The 15845-nt window shown below is 44.4% G+C and overlaps 1 pseudogene; it reads left to right on the top strand.

Annotated features, from left to right (window-relative positions):
* Positions 1-13493: 13493 nt before the first annotated feature.
* On the top strand, positions 13494-13613 carry LOC135051671 (5S ribosomal RNA; annotated as a pseudogene).
* The last annotated feature ends 2232 nt before the right edge of the window (positions 13614-15845 follow it).

The following is a 15845-nucleotide window of genomic DNA, read 5'->3' on the forward strand; positions in this document are numbered from 1 at the left end:
TTGCATCATGTGCTGTTTGGGGACTATTTTTTTGAAGTGCCATCCTGCCTGACACTGCAGTGCCACTCCTAGATGGGCCAGGTGTTTGTGTCGGCAACTTGTGTCGCTTAGCTTAGCCATCCAGCGACCTCGGTGCAAATTTTAGGACTAAAAATAATATCGTGAGGTGTTCAGAATAGACTGAAAATGAGTGTAAATTATGGTTATTGAGGTTAATAATACTATGGGATCAAAATGACCCCCAAATTCTATGATTTAAGCTGTTTTTGAGGGTTTTTTGTAAAAAAACACCCGAATCCGACAAAAAAATTTCAGGGAGGTTTTGGCAAAACGCGTCCGAATCCAAAACACGGCCGCAGAACAGAATCCAAAACCAAAACACAAAATCCGAAAAATTTCCGGTGCACATCTCTAATAAATAGCAGCACTAGGTGGGTCTGACAGAAGAGTTGACAGAGAACATCACAAATTAGAAGAAGATGCAAGTGTCAGCAGAAGGCACCAAAAAGAGGGAAGACACTGAGACCAAGAGGCAGCTGCAGAAGACAGCACACCCAGCAGCAGGGGACCTTGTGTTGGTTTGGAGTATAGCCTATGATACCAAAATGAGAATTGCTCTATAGACCGAATGATAATATGATAATGTTTATCTCACATTGTATCCAAATATAATTTGCTATAATCTGACTGAATTCACTTTTTACAAGTAATTTTCAGTGAATTTACAACTACTAGTTATGATGTCCCAAATAGAACTGTCAGTTTGAGTCAATCTGGGCTTGCCACATATTCATCAGGCCACTTTGAGGAAATATGCAAAAAGTTGTTATCGGTGTATTGGAGAATCAGATAGCAGAGTTGGCAGTGAGAATGTAAAAGAGAGAAGGATTAATATGCAGTGCAAATACATGGAAGACAGCAAGATGAAGAGGTTGCAGTGGATTTTGTATTGTGATGACAGAATGATAATTGTGTTATCTCTACAGGGAAGAACTAATTATATGTTTATGACACTCTGTATCCAGTTATAATAGATGAATGGTATTTTCCAGAATACATTTATGTGTACCATAGGCCATCACGTTCAGAACTTGCCAGCATGGCCCAATTAGGACTCTCCTAGTGAGATAATTGGGGCTCATCAGCCTGCCCATTTGAGTAAATATATCAATAACAACTTCTGGCTGGATGGAGAGTCCAACAGCAGTTGATAGAACATTGCAGAGAAGAAAGAATATGCCATAAAAAACAGGTTGTGCCAAGAAGAAGCATCACAAGAACTGCCATCAGGAAGTGGCACACCCACTAGTGGATCCTGCATTGGAATTGGAGTGTAAGATATGTCAGAATGAGGTCGGTGTTGGATCTACAGGTTAGAAATAATATACATGAAATTACTTAAGGCGTGTACACACGGTAAGATTTCTCCTTGAGATTTTGACTATATAGCATAGTCAATATCGCATAGTCCATACTGCACAGTCAAAATTGAAGATAGCCAAAATCTCACCCTATGTATGCACCCTTAGTTCCTAATGCAAAAGTAAGAGAATTCAGGTAAAAGACAAGCAGGCAAGTGTGTCTCTCTATAAATGAATCAAGTCGTAAGCCAAAATGGCAAGATTCCCCTCCTTATATTGTAAACTACTACAAACAGGGTTCCCCTTATGTTAATGTGGATGACAACAAATGAAGAGAGTTGACTAGCAACTTACCTGGTCAGAACAAGGAAGATGGGAAGATCAAAAGGCAGCAGCAGGAACAGACACTCAAAGCTGTGGACCTTGTATTGGTTTTGAAGTGTAAACTGCAACGTCAAAATGAGGATTGTGTGAGCTCTACAGATAAGGGCCCTCATTCCGAGTTGATCGGTCGCAAGGCGAATTTAGCAGAGTTACACACGCTAAGCCTACGCCTACTGGGAGTGTATCTTAGCATCCTAAAATTGCGACCGATGTATTCGCATTATTGCGATCACAAACTACTTAGCAGTTTTAGAGTAGCTCCACACTTACTCTGCCTGTGCGATCAGTTCAGTGCTTGTCGTTCCTGGATTGACGTCAGAAACACACCCAGCGTTCGCTCAGACACTCCCCCGTTTCTCCGGCCACTCCTGCGTTTTTTCCGGAAACGGTAGCGTTTTCATCCACACGCCCCTAAAACGCCGTGTTTCCGCCCAGTAACACCCATTTCCTGTCAATCACACTACGATCGCCGGAGCGAAGAAAATGCCGTGAGTAAAAATCCTATCTTCATAGCAAAGTTACTTGGCGCAGTCGCAGTGCGACTATTGCGCATGCGCACTAAGCGAAATTTCACTGCGATGCGATGAAAAATAACGAGCGATCAACTCAATGAATGAGGGCCAATATCAGTATCCATTCATAATATAAAGATGAACATTTAGTACTAAGTTGCTAATATAAAGGTAAGTGATTTAATTTAAGTGACAAGCAGGTAAGAGTGTGTCTCTATTAGAGATGAGCGGGTTCGGTTCCTCGGAATCCGAACCCGCCCGAACTTCAGCTTTTTTAACACGGATCCGAGCGACTCGGATCTTCCCGCCTTGCTCGGTTAACCCGAGCGCGCCCGAACGTCATCATGACGCTGTCGGAATCTCGCGAGGCTCGGATTCTATCGCGAGACTCGGATTCTATATAAGGAGCCGCGCGTCGCCGCCATTTTCACACGTGCATTGAGATTGATAGGGAGAGGACGTGGCTGGCGTCCTCTCCATTTAGATTAGAAGAGAGAGAGTGAGATTGAGACAGAGACACTTGATTTACTGGAGCTTAGGAGTACTAGAGAGTGCAGAGTTTACTAGTGACTGACCACTGACCAGTGACCACCAGTGCAGTTTTATTTAATATAATCCGTTCTCTGCCTGAAAAAAACGATACACAGTGACTCAGTCACATACCATATCTGTGCTCAGCCCAGTGTGCTGCATCATCTATGTATAATATCTGACTGTGCTCACACAGCTTAATTGTGGGGGAGACTGGGGAGCAGTTATAGGTTATAGCAGGAGCCAGGAGTACATACATATTATTAAAATTAAACAGTGCACACTTTTGCTGCAGGAGTGCCACTGCCAGTGTGACTGACCAGTGACCTGACCACACTGACCACCAGTATAGTATACTATATTGTGATTGCCTGAAAAAGTTAAACACTCGTCGTGTGACTTGTGTGGTGTTTTTTTATTCTATAAAAAACTCATTCTGCTGACAGACAGTGTCCAGCAGGTCCGTCATTATATAATATATACCTGTCCGGCTGCAGTAGTGATATATATATATATATTTTTTATATCATTATTTATCATCCAGTCGCAGCAGACACAGTACGGTAGTTCACGGCTGTAGCTACCTCTGTGTCGGCACTCGGCAGTCCATCCATAATTGATTGTATACCACCTACCCGTGGTTTTTTTTTCTTTCTTCTTTATACATACTACATCTCATTATCATCCAGTCTATATTAGCAGCAGACACAGTACAGTACGGTAGTCCACGGCTGTAGCTACCTCTGTGTCGGCACTCGGCAGTCCATCCATAATTGTATACCACCTACCCGTGGTTTTTTTTTTCTTCTTTATACATACTACATCTCATTATCATCCAGTCTATATTAGCAGCAGACACAGTACAGTACGGTAGTCCACGGCTGTAGCTACCTCTGTGTCGGCACTCGGCAGTCCATCCATAATTGTATACCACCTACCCGTGGTTTTTTTTTCTTTCTTCTTTATACATACTACATCTCATTATCAACCAGTCTATATTAGCAGCAGACACAGTACAGTACGGTAGTCCACGGCTGTAGCTACCTCTGTGTCGGCACTCGGCAGTCCGTCCATAATTGTATACCACCTACCCGTGGTTTTTTTTTCTTTCTTCTTTATACATACTACATCTCATTATCATCCAGTCTATATTAGCAGCAGACACAGTACAGTACGGTAGTCCACGGCTGTAGCTACCTCTGTGTCGGCACTCGGCAGTCCGTCCATAATTGTATACCACCTACCCGTGGTTTTTTTTTCTTTCTTCTTTATACATACTACATCTCATTATCATCCAGTCTATATTAGCAGCAGACACAGTACAGTACGGTAGTCCACGGCTGTAGCTACCTCTGTGTCGGCACTCGGCAGTCCATCCATAATTGTATACCACCTACCCGTGGTTTTTTTTTCTTTCTTCTTTATACATACTACATCTCATTATCAACCAGTCTATATTAGCAGCAGACACAGTACAGTACGGTAGTCCACGGCTGTAGCTACCTCTGTGTCGGCACTCTGCAGTCCGTCCATAATTGTATACCACCTACCCGTGGTTTTTTTTTCTTTCTTCTTTATACATACTACATCTCATTATCATCCAGTCTATATTAGCAGCAGACACAGTACAGTACGGTAGTCCACGGCTGTAGCTACCTCTGTGTCGGCACTCGGCAGTCCGTCCATAATTGTATACCACCTACCCGTGGTTTTTTTTTCTTTCTTCTTTATACATACTACATCTCATTATCATCCAGTCTATATTAGCAGCAGACACAGTACAGTACGGTAGTCCACGGCTGTAGCTACCTCTGTGTCGGCACTCGGCAGTCCGTCCATAATTGTATACCACCTACCCGTGGTTTTTTTTCTTTCTTCTTTATACATACTACATCTCATTATCATCCAGTCTATATTAGCAGCAGACACAGTACAGTACGGTAGTCCACGGCTGTAGCTACCTCTGTGTCGGCACTCGGCAGTCCATCCATAATTGTATACCACCTACCCGTGGTTTTTTTTTTTTCTTTCTTCTTTATACATACTACATCTCATTATCAACCAGTCTATATTAGCAGCAGACACAGTACAGTACGGTAGTCCACGGCTGTAGCTACCTCTGTGTCGGCACTCGGCAGTCCATCCATAATTGTATACTAGTATCCATCCATCTCCATTGTTTACCTGAGGTGCCTTTTAGTTGTGCCTATTAAAATATGGAGAACAAAAATGTTGAGGTTCCAAAATTAGGGAAAGATCAAGATCCACTTCCACCTCGTGCTGAAGCTGCTGCCACTAGTCATGGCCGAGACGATGAAATGCCAGCAACGTCGTCTGCCAAGGCCGATGCCCAATGTCATAGTACAGAGCATGTCAAATCCAAAACACCAAATATCAGTAAAAAAAGGACTCCAAAACCTAAAATAAAATTGTCGGAGGAGAAGCGTAAACTTGCCAATATGCCATTTACCACACGGAGTGGCAAGGAACGGCTGAGGCCCTGGCCTATGTTCATGGCTAGTGGTTCAGCTTCACATGAGGATGGAAGCACTCAGCCTCTCGCTAGAAAACTGAAAAGACTCAAGCTGGCAAAAGCACCGCAAAGAACTGTGCGTTCTTCGAAATCCCAAATCCACAAGGAGAGTCCAATTGTGTCGGTTGCGATGCCTGACCTTCCCAACACTGGACGTGAAGAGCATGCGCCTTCCACCATTTGCACGCCCCCTGCAAGTGCTGGAAGGAGCACCCGCAGTCCAGTTCCTGATAGTCAGATTGAAGATGTCAGTGTTGAAGTACACCAGGATGAGGAGGATATGGGTGTTGCTGGCGCTGGGGAGGAAATTGACAAGGAGGATTCTGATGGTGAGGTGGTTTGTTTAAGTCAGGCACCCGGGGAGACACCTGTTGTCCGTGGGAGGAATATGGCCGTTGACATGCCTGGTGAAAATACCAAAAAAATCAGCTCTTCGGTGTGGAAGTATTTCACCAGAAATGCGGACAACATTTGTCAAGCCGTGTGTTGCCTTTGTCAAGCTGTAATAAGTAGGGGTAAGGACGTTAACCACCTCGGAACATCCTCCCTTATACGTCACCTGCAGCGCATTCATAATAAGTCAGTGACAAGTTCAAAAACTTTGGGTGACAGCGGAAGCAGTCCACTGACCAGTAAATCCCTTCCTATTGTAACCAAGCTCACGCAAACCACCCCAGCAACTCCCTCAGTGTCAATTTCCTCCTTCCCCAGGAATGCCAATAGTCCTGCAGGCCATGTCACTGGCAATTCTGACGAGTCCTCTCCTGCCTGGGATTCCTCCGATGCATCCTTGCGTGTAACGCCTACTGCTGCTGGCGCTGCTGTTGTTGCTGCTGGGAGTCGATGGTCATCCCAGAGGGGAAGTCGTAAGCCCACTTGTACTACTTCCAGTAAGCAATTGACTGTCCAACAGTCCTTTGCGAGGAAGATGAAATATCACAGCAGTCATCCTGCTGCAAAGCGGATAACTGAGGCCTTGACAACTATGTTGGTGTTAGACGTGCGTCCGGTATCCGCCGTTAGTTCACAGGGAACTAGACAATTTATTGAGGCAGTGTGCCCCCGTTACCAAATACCATCTAGGTTCCACTTCTCTAGGCAGGCGATACCGAGAATGTACACGGACGTCAGAAAAAGACTCACCAGTGTCCTAAAAAATGCAGTTGTACCCAATGTCCACTTAACCACGGACATGTGGACAAGTGGAGCAGGGCAGGGTCAGGACTATATGACTGTGACAGCCCACTGGGTAGATGTATGGACTCCCGCTGCAAGAACAGCAGCGGCGGCACCAGTAGCAGCATCTCGCAAACGCCAACTCTTTCCTAGGCAGGCTACGCTTTGTATCACCGCTTTCCAGAATACGCACACAGCTGAAAACCTCTTACGGCAACTGAGGAAGATCATCGCGGAATGGCTTACCCCAATTGGACTCTCCTGTGGATTTGTGGCATCGGACAACGCCAGCAATATTGTGTGTGCATTAAATATGGGCAAATTCCAGCACGTCCCATGTTTTGCACATACCTTGAATTTGGTGGTGCAGAATTTTTAAAAAAACGACAGGGGCGTGCAAGAGATGCTGTCGGTGGCCAGAAGAATTGCGGGACACTTTCGGCGTACAGGCACCACGTACAGAAGACTGGAGCACCACCAAAAACTACTGAACCTGCCCTGCCATCATCTGAAGCAAGAAGTGGTAACGAGGTGGAATTCAACCCTCTATATGCTTCAGAGGTTGGAGGAGCAGCAAAAGGCCATTCAAGCCTATACAATTGAGCACGATATAGGAGGTGGAATGCACCTGTCTCAAGTGCAGTGGAGAATGATTTCAACGTTGTGCAAGGTTCTGATGCCCTTTGAACTTGCCACACGTGAAGTCAGTTCAGACACTGCCAGCCTGAGTCAGGTCATTCCCCTCATCAGGCTTTTGCAGAAGAAGCTGGAGACATTGAAGGAGGAGCTAACACGGAGCGATTCCGCTAGGCATGTGGGACTTGTGGATGGAGCCCTTAATTCGCTTAACAAGGATTCACGGGTGGTCAATCTGTTGAAATCAGAGCACTACATTTTGGCCACCGTGCTCGATCCTAGATTTAAAACCTACCTTGGATCTCTCTTTCCGGCAGACACAAGTCTGCTGGGGTTGAAAGACCTGCTGGTGAGAAAATTGTCAAGTCAAGCGGAACGCGACCTGTCAACATCTCCTCCTTCACATTCTCCCGCAACTGGGGGTGCGAGGAAAAGGCTCAGAATTCCGAGCCCACCCGCTGGCGGTGATGCAGGGCAGTCTAGAGCGACTGCTGATGCTGACATCTGGTCCGGACTGAAGGACCTGACAACGATTACGGACATGTCGTCTACTGTCACTGCATATGATTCTCTCAACATTGAAAGAATGGTGGAGGATTATATGAGTGACCGCATCCAAGTAGGCACGTCACACAGTCCGTACTTATACTGGCAGGAAAAAGAGGCAATTTGGAGGCCCTTGCACAAACTGGCTTTATTCTACCTAAGTTGCCCTCCCACAAGTGTGTACTCCGAAAGAGTGTTTAGTGCCGCCGCTCACCTTGTCAGCAATCGGCGTACGAGGTTACATCCAGAAAATGTGGAGAAGATGATGTTCATTAAAATGAATTATAATCAATTCCTCCGCGGAGACATTGACCAGCAGCAATTGCCTCCACAAAGTACACAGGGAGCTGAGATGGTGGATTCCAGTGGGGACGAATTGATAATCTGTGAGGAGGGGGATGTACACGGTGATATATCGGAGGATGATGATGAGGTGGACATCTTGCCTCTGTAGAGCCAGTTTGTGCAAGGAGAGATTAATTGCTTCTTTTTTGGTGGGGGTCCAAACCAACCCGTCATATCAGTCACAGTCGTGTGGCAGACCCTGTCACTGAAATGATGGGTTGGTTAAAGTGTGCATGTCCTGTTTATACAACATAAGGGTGGGTGGGAGGGCCCAAGGACAATTCCATCTTGCACTTCTTTTTTCTTTAATTTTTCTTTGCGTCATGTGCTGTTTGGGGAGGGTTTTTTGGAAGGGACATCCTGCGTGACACTGCAGTGACTCTCCTAGATGGGCCCGGTGTTTGTGTCGGCCACTAGGGTCGCTTATCTTACTCACACAGCTACCTCATTGCGCCTCTTTTTTTCTTTGCGTCATGTGCTGTTTGGGGAGGGTTTTTTGGAAGGGACATCCTGCGTGACACTGCAGTGACACTCCTAGATGGGCCCGGTGTTTGTGTCGGCCACTAGGGTCGCTTATCTTACTCACACAGCTACCTCATTGCGCCTCTTTTTTTCTTTGCGTCATGTGCTGTTTGGGGAGGGTTTTTTGGAAGGAACATCCTGCGTGACACTGCAGTGCCACTCCTAGATGGGCCCGGTGTTTGTGTCGGCCACTAGGGTCGCTTATCTTACTCACACAGCTACCTCATTGCGCCTCTTTTTTTCTTTGCGTCATGTGCTGTTTGGGGAGGGTTTTTTGGAAGGGACATCCTGCGTGACACTGCAGTGCCACTCCTAGATGGGCCCGGTGTTTGTGTCGGCCACTAGGGTCGCTTATCTTACTCACACAGTCAGCTACCTCATTGCGCCTCTTTTTTTCTTTGCGTCATGTGCTGCTTGGGGAGGGTTTTTTGGAAGGGACATCCTGCGTGACACTGCAGTGCCACTCCTAGATGGGCCCGGTGTTTGTGTCGGTCACTAGGGTCGCTTATCTTACTCACACAGCTACCTCATTGCGCCTCTTTTTTTCTTTGCGTCATGTGCTGTTTGGGGAGGGTTTTTTGGAAGGGACATCCTGCGTGATACTGCAGTGCCACTCCTAGATGGGCCCGGTGTTTGTGTCGGCCACTAGGGTCGCTTATCTTACTCACACAGCGACCTCGGTGCAAATTTTAGGACTAAAAATAATATTGTGAGGTGTGAGGTATTCAGAATAGACTGAAAATGAGTGGAAATTATGGTTTTTGAGGTTAATAATACTTTGGGATCAAAATGACCCCCAAATTCTATGATTTAAGCTGTTTTTTAGGGTTTTTTGAAAAAAAAAAAAAACCTGAATCCAAAACACACCCGAATCCGACAAAAAAAATTCGGTGAGGTTTTGCCAAAACGCGGTCGAACCCAAAACACGGCCGCGGAACCGAACCCAAAACCAAAACACAAAACCCGAAAAATTTCCGGCGCTCATCTCTAGTCTCTATAGGTAATCACAATGTAAGTCAAAATGGGCAAGTTTGGCCTTAGTTTGTAAATGTGAGCAGGGTTCCCCATCTCATTATGTTAATACAGATGACTGTCAAGGAAAAGGGTAAACTGGTCACATACTTGGTCAGCGCTGGGCAGAAAGCCACGGTGTTCCAGCCTTGGCAGGTGGCGTGTTTATTTACTGCATTTTCCAGTGAGCACTATGGTGACTTAATAATTACTTACCACAATAGCACAATTAGGACTCTCCCTGATACTTGGGCCTTGCCACATCATCAGCTCACCTTTTTGAGCACAACTTCAAATAGTTTCTCAAACTGGATTCGAGAGCCTTTCAGCAGAGGTAAGAGGAAACATCACAGATTAGATAGAAGAAAACGCAAGAGGCAAGTGGTGGTATGAAGAAAAAGAAAGATGGCAAGATGAAAAGGTCAGCAGCAGGAATTAAAACAGCCAGATGTGGACTTTCTATTGGTATTGCAGTGCAAGCTGTGATGACTAAATGTGGATTATGTGACCTCTACAGAGAATAATAGCATCCAGATATAATACAAAGCTGATATTCTGAACTTGCTTATTTAAATGTCAGTGATTTCAGATAAGTGACAAATGTGTTCCTATAAAGATTCCTCTCCTTAGTTTGTAAACGTATGTGAGCAGGGTTTACCACGCACTTATGTTAATGTGCATGACTGCCCGTGAAGAGAGTAGACTGTCAACTTATCTGGTGAGCGACAGCGTAAGGCACAAAGCAGAGATGTTTCGGCCATGGTGCATTTGCTGCATTTTTCAGTGAGCACTGCGGCAACATAATAATTAAGTCATCGCAATAGCCCAATTAGGACTCTCCCTGGTGAGTGAATTGGCCTTGCAACATCATCAGATCACCTTTTTGAGAGTAGATATATAAACAGCTGCTCCAGATGGGTAACAGCAGAGTTGAGAGGGAACATCACAGACTAAAAAGAAGAAGACATAAGAGGCAAGAGGTGGTATGAAGAAAAAAAAAGATGGCAAGATGAAGAGGCAGAAGCAGGAAGCAATGCAGCTTGCTGTGAACCTTGGGGTTTATTTACTAATATTCGTGTTTGTGCCATTTTTAAGGGAGTTTGATCTCGAATTTTATCGGACGTAATTTACGGCAACTTTTTGAATCCATCTACGGTAATTTACTAAGCTGCCGAGTTTTCTAGTTTCGTATTTTCCGATGTTGATGTGATTCGTATTGTCGGGCAGTGTATTACGGGAGTGATTAGTAAAACACTGCCTGACATAACACAATGACTCCCGGCCGGATCAGTGAGAACCGTGCAGGGCTTCATTGTGTATATTCTATGAAGTGATGAAAGGGTTAAAAAGCAAAAAAAAATATGCGTGGGGTCCCCCCTCCTATGCGTAACCAGCCTCGGGCTCTTTGAGCCGGTCCTGGTTGTAAAAATACAGGGGGAAAATTGTGTAGGGTTCCCCCATATTTAAACAACCAGCACCGGGCTCTGCGTCCGGTCCTGGTTCAAAAAATACGGGGGACAAAACACGTAGGGGTCCCCCGTATTTTTTAAACCAGCACTGGGCTCCACTAGCCAGAGAGATAATGCCACAGCCAGGGGACACTTTTATACTGGTCCCTGCGGCAGTGGCATTACCTCCCCAACTAGTCACCCCTGGCCGGGGTACCCTGGAGGAGTGGGGACCCCTTAAATCAAGGGGTCCCCCCTCTCCAGCCACCCAAGGACCAGGGGTGAAGCCCGAGGCTGTCACCCCATCCGTGGGCGGTGGATGGGAGGCTGATAGCCATAGCATAAAAATAAAGAATATTGTTCTTTGTAGAACTACAAGTCCCAGCAAGCCTCCCCTGCAAGCTGGTACTTGGGGAACCACAAGTACCAGCATGCGGGAAAATAACGGGCCCGCTGGTACCTGTAGTTCTACTAAAAAAAAAAATACCCCAAAAAATACACAAGACACACACCGTGATAGTATAACTTTAATTTACATACATGCAGGGGTGTCAGAACATTTTTTGGTTGGGGGGGCAAGATAAAATCTCACTTTGGCGCCCCTAACTTCTGGCCACCTTAGACAGATCGCTTGTACCTGTATGGAACTCTATGTCCTTTACTCTCATTACACCGCACAGTAGCGTCCATTACTCACATTACACCACACAGTAGTGCCCGTTAGCCACATTACACCACACAGTAGCGTCCATTACTCACATTACACCACACAGTAGTGTCCATTACTCACATTACACCACACAGTAGCGTCCATTACTCACATTACACCACACAGTAGCGTCCATTACTCACATTACACCACACAGTAGTGTCCATTACTCACATTACACCACACAGTAGTACCCGTTAGCCACATTACACTGCACAGTAGCATCCTTTAAAGACACTACACAACACAGCAGCATCCGTTAGTGACATTACACCACACAGTAGCGTCTGTTAGTCACATTTCATCACACAGTGGCGTCCGTTACACACATTACAGCACACAGTGGCATCCGTTACTCACATTACACTGCACAGTAGCATCCGTTAGTCACATTACTGTGCACAGAAGCATCCGTTAATCACTTTCCAGTGCACAGTAGCATTCATAAGTCACATTGTACTGCACAGTAGCGTCCGCTGGACCATTAGTCACATTGCACTGCACAGTAGCATTCGTAAGTCACATTACAGTGCACAGTAGCATCCGTTAATCACTTTTCAGTGCACAGTAGCGTCCGCTAGTGACATTACAACACACAGTGGCGTCCGTTAGTCACAGTAAAGCGCACAGTAGTCCCTTATACACAGAACATCACACAGTAGAGCCCCTTATACACGTCACACCACACAGAAGATCCGCTTTTACACGTTACTCTACAGCGAGCACCTTATACATGTAATGCCAGGTAGAGCTGCTTAAACACATTATGCCAGGTACATCCCAAACACCTCCTACCTGTCACCCAAACCCCTACCTTTATTAATTAAATACTTATTCATATTGATACTGTTTTTTTATATATATATATATATATATATATATATATATATATATATAGGTTGAGTATCCCTTATCCAAAATGCTCGGGACCAGAGGTATTTTGGATATCGGATTTTTCCGTATTTTGGAATAATTGCATACCATAATGATATATCATGGTGATGGGACCTAAGTCTAAGCACAGAATGCATTTATGTTTCATATACACCTTATACACACAGCCTGAAGGTAATTTTAGCCAATATTTTTTATAACTTTGTGCATTAAACAAAGTGTATCTACATTCACACAATTCATTTATGTTTCATATACACCTTATACACAAAGCCTGAAGGTCATTTTATACAATATTTTTAATAACTGTGTGTATTAAACAAAGTTTGTGTACATTGAGCCATCAAAAAACAAAAGTTTCACTATCTCACTCTCACTCAAAAAAGTCTGTATTTCAGAATATTCCGTATTTCGGATATTTGGATAAGGGATACTCAACCTGTATATATATAATGTTATTTGTTTTATGAATTCCTGTTAAATTGCTTTTAAAATCAGCACAGTTAATTTAGATTTTCCACTCTGTTTTCCCTTGTGGTCTAGTGTGAAAACATTCAGCAGGTGCTCACTATTCCCAACAACACCCCCACCCCTGTTTTGAGCTTGAAAGGTGCCCAACTTCCACACTTACCAGGAGCAGGCGGTGAATAGGCACGGCTGCAGTGCTAGACGTGGATGTAGCTCCTTTCCATGGGCGTGCACAGCTAATTTTATTAGGGGGTGAACGGCAGGAGGGGCATGTTTAGCACCATCTTTTGAGTGTGTCTGGCACCGCCTTTTGGACGTGTCTAGCACCGCCCAGGTACATGTCTAGCACTATTTTACATTCTCTCAGCAAAATCACATAGCATAATATAATTTCTAGCAGAAAAAGGTGAGCTCAATAATTGCGGTCATACCTCACTGGAGATGCCCAATCTCTTCTGACCTTGGAAGCTAAGCAGTGAAAGGCCGGGTTAGTAATAGGATGGGAGACCACCTCTGAACACCCTGGTACTGCAATAAATTGACTCCCTAAACATAACGTCACTCACACTTGTACCATTTGGCAATCGGTCCCACATGACCAATTATTTAATTCTTTGCATCTATAATAATCCAGAATGGATATCTGCAGAATAAATGATGGTCATACAGCACATGAGAGACAATGTGCAATGATGATATAATCAAAGTACTACAGCTATCAATTTCCGGCATTTTATAGACTGTGATATTGATATCACCCATTACTTATTATTTATCTTTATATTTTCGCGAAACCTTTTGTCCACACATAGATACTCCTAAAAATGCTATTTTAAATACCTACCTATTAAAAATGCTTTTACCAGTACTAAATATGTTATAACGTCTCCCTCTGAATTAGAGTGCTCCCAAAAAAGAGTCTACTTTCCAACACTTCTTTGTTTTGGTTTTTCTGCTAGATTACTTTTTGACTCTAGGGAGCACCACTGAAAGCAACAATTATATGTACTAGGATAGACTATTCATATACATACGGTTGCTATATTCAGAAGCAATTCAATAATAATTCAGTTTTTCAGAGGCTAATATCAATTTTGAATTTGGACTTGTGCGGTTCCCACTACCTTTTTCTCAAAAATAATATAATTTCTCCCTAGTTCCTAATAATAAAGTAGATATAATACACCCGAGAGAACTAAAATGGAACATAATGGTGCGACCACCGGCCAGTACTGCATAACCCCGAGTCCTAGCTGCCGCTGCACCCTATCACTGCTTACACTTCCCCAACCTATCCCTGACCCAGTGGCGGAACTAGAGAGTGGTGGGCCTAGGTGCATATGCATTCCCCTCCCCCACCCCCCTTGCACCTGCCAGCACCTCTAGCCTATTTTGAGTGGGCCACTCTAAAAAGTAAGTTGATTTAGGGGGCCAAACTTTGAGTTTTAACATAATACGACTAAAGTTTAAAATGTACACATGTGCCATCAGAGCCACATCTGCCTTCTGCTATGCCATCAGACTCCTCCTCCGCAGGACACCAACATTTATCACACGTCCCCATGTTCACCAGCTTCTGACAGTAGTGTCCCTTATTCACATTACGCCACACAGTATGAGTCAAAATGCATATTATGCCACACAGTATGAGTCAAAATGCATATTATGCCACACAGTATGAGCAGAAATTTATATTGCGCCACACAGTATTATCCAAATTCACATTACTCAACATGGTATGATCCGAAATTCACATTACGCCACACAGTATGAGCTAAAATTCACATTATGCCACACATTATGAGCCGAAATTCACATTATGTCACACAGTATGAGCCAAAATTCATATTATGTCACACAGTATAAGCCGAAATTCATATTATGTCACACAGTATGAGCCGAAATTCATATTACAGTATGTCACACAGTATGAGCCGAAATTCACATTACGCCACACAGTATGAGCCGAAATTCACATTACGTCACACAGTATGAGCCGAAATTCACATTATGTCACACAGTATGAGCCGAAATTCATATTATGTCACACATTATGAGCCGAAATTCATATTATGTCACACAGTATGAGCCGAAATTCATATTACAGTATGTCACACAGTATGAGCCGAAATTCACATTACGCCACACAGTATGAGCCGAAATTCACATTACGCCACACAGTATGAGCTGAAATTCACATTGTCACCCAGTATGAGCCGAAATTCCCATTATGTCGCACAATATGAGCCAAAATTCACATTACGCCACACAGTATGATCCGAAATTCACATTGTCACACAGTATGAGCTGAAATTCACATTACGCTACGCAGTATGAGCCGAAATTCACATTACGACACACAGTATGAGCCGAAATTCACATTACGCCACACAGTATGAGCAGAAATTTACATTACGCCACACAGTATGAGTCGAAATTCACATTACGCCACACAGTATGAGCCGAAATTCACATTACGCCACACAGTATGAGTCGAAATTCACATTACGCCACACAGTATGAGCCGAAATTCGCATTACGCCACACAGTATGATCTGAAATTCAGATTACGCCACACAGTATGAGTATTATCGCTTTTCATTACTCCAAGCGTACCGAAGATGCTGGGTTGCCCCTCAGAGACTGTCAGTGCCGGCTCCTACACTTGTGACAGGAGCCAAGTGCTACCGGCTCCTGTCACTTAAAAGGAGCTGGCATTCTGGCGTCACCTTTGGCGGGTGACAGCTGGGTAGTGACGCCACTGAATGT

Source organism: Pseudophryne corroboree, chromosome 2 (genome assembly GCF_028390025.1).
Source record: "Pseudophryne corroboree isolate aPseCor3 chromosome 2, aPseCor3.hap2, whole genome shotgun sequence".
Classification (NCBI taxonomy): Eukaryota; Metazoa; Chordata; class Amphibia; order Anura; family Myobatrachidae; genus Pseudophryne; species Pseudophryne corroboree.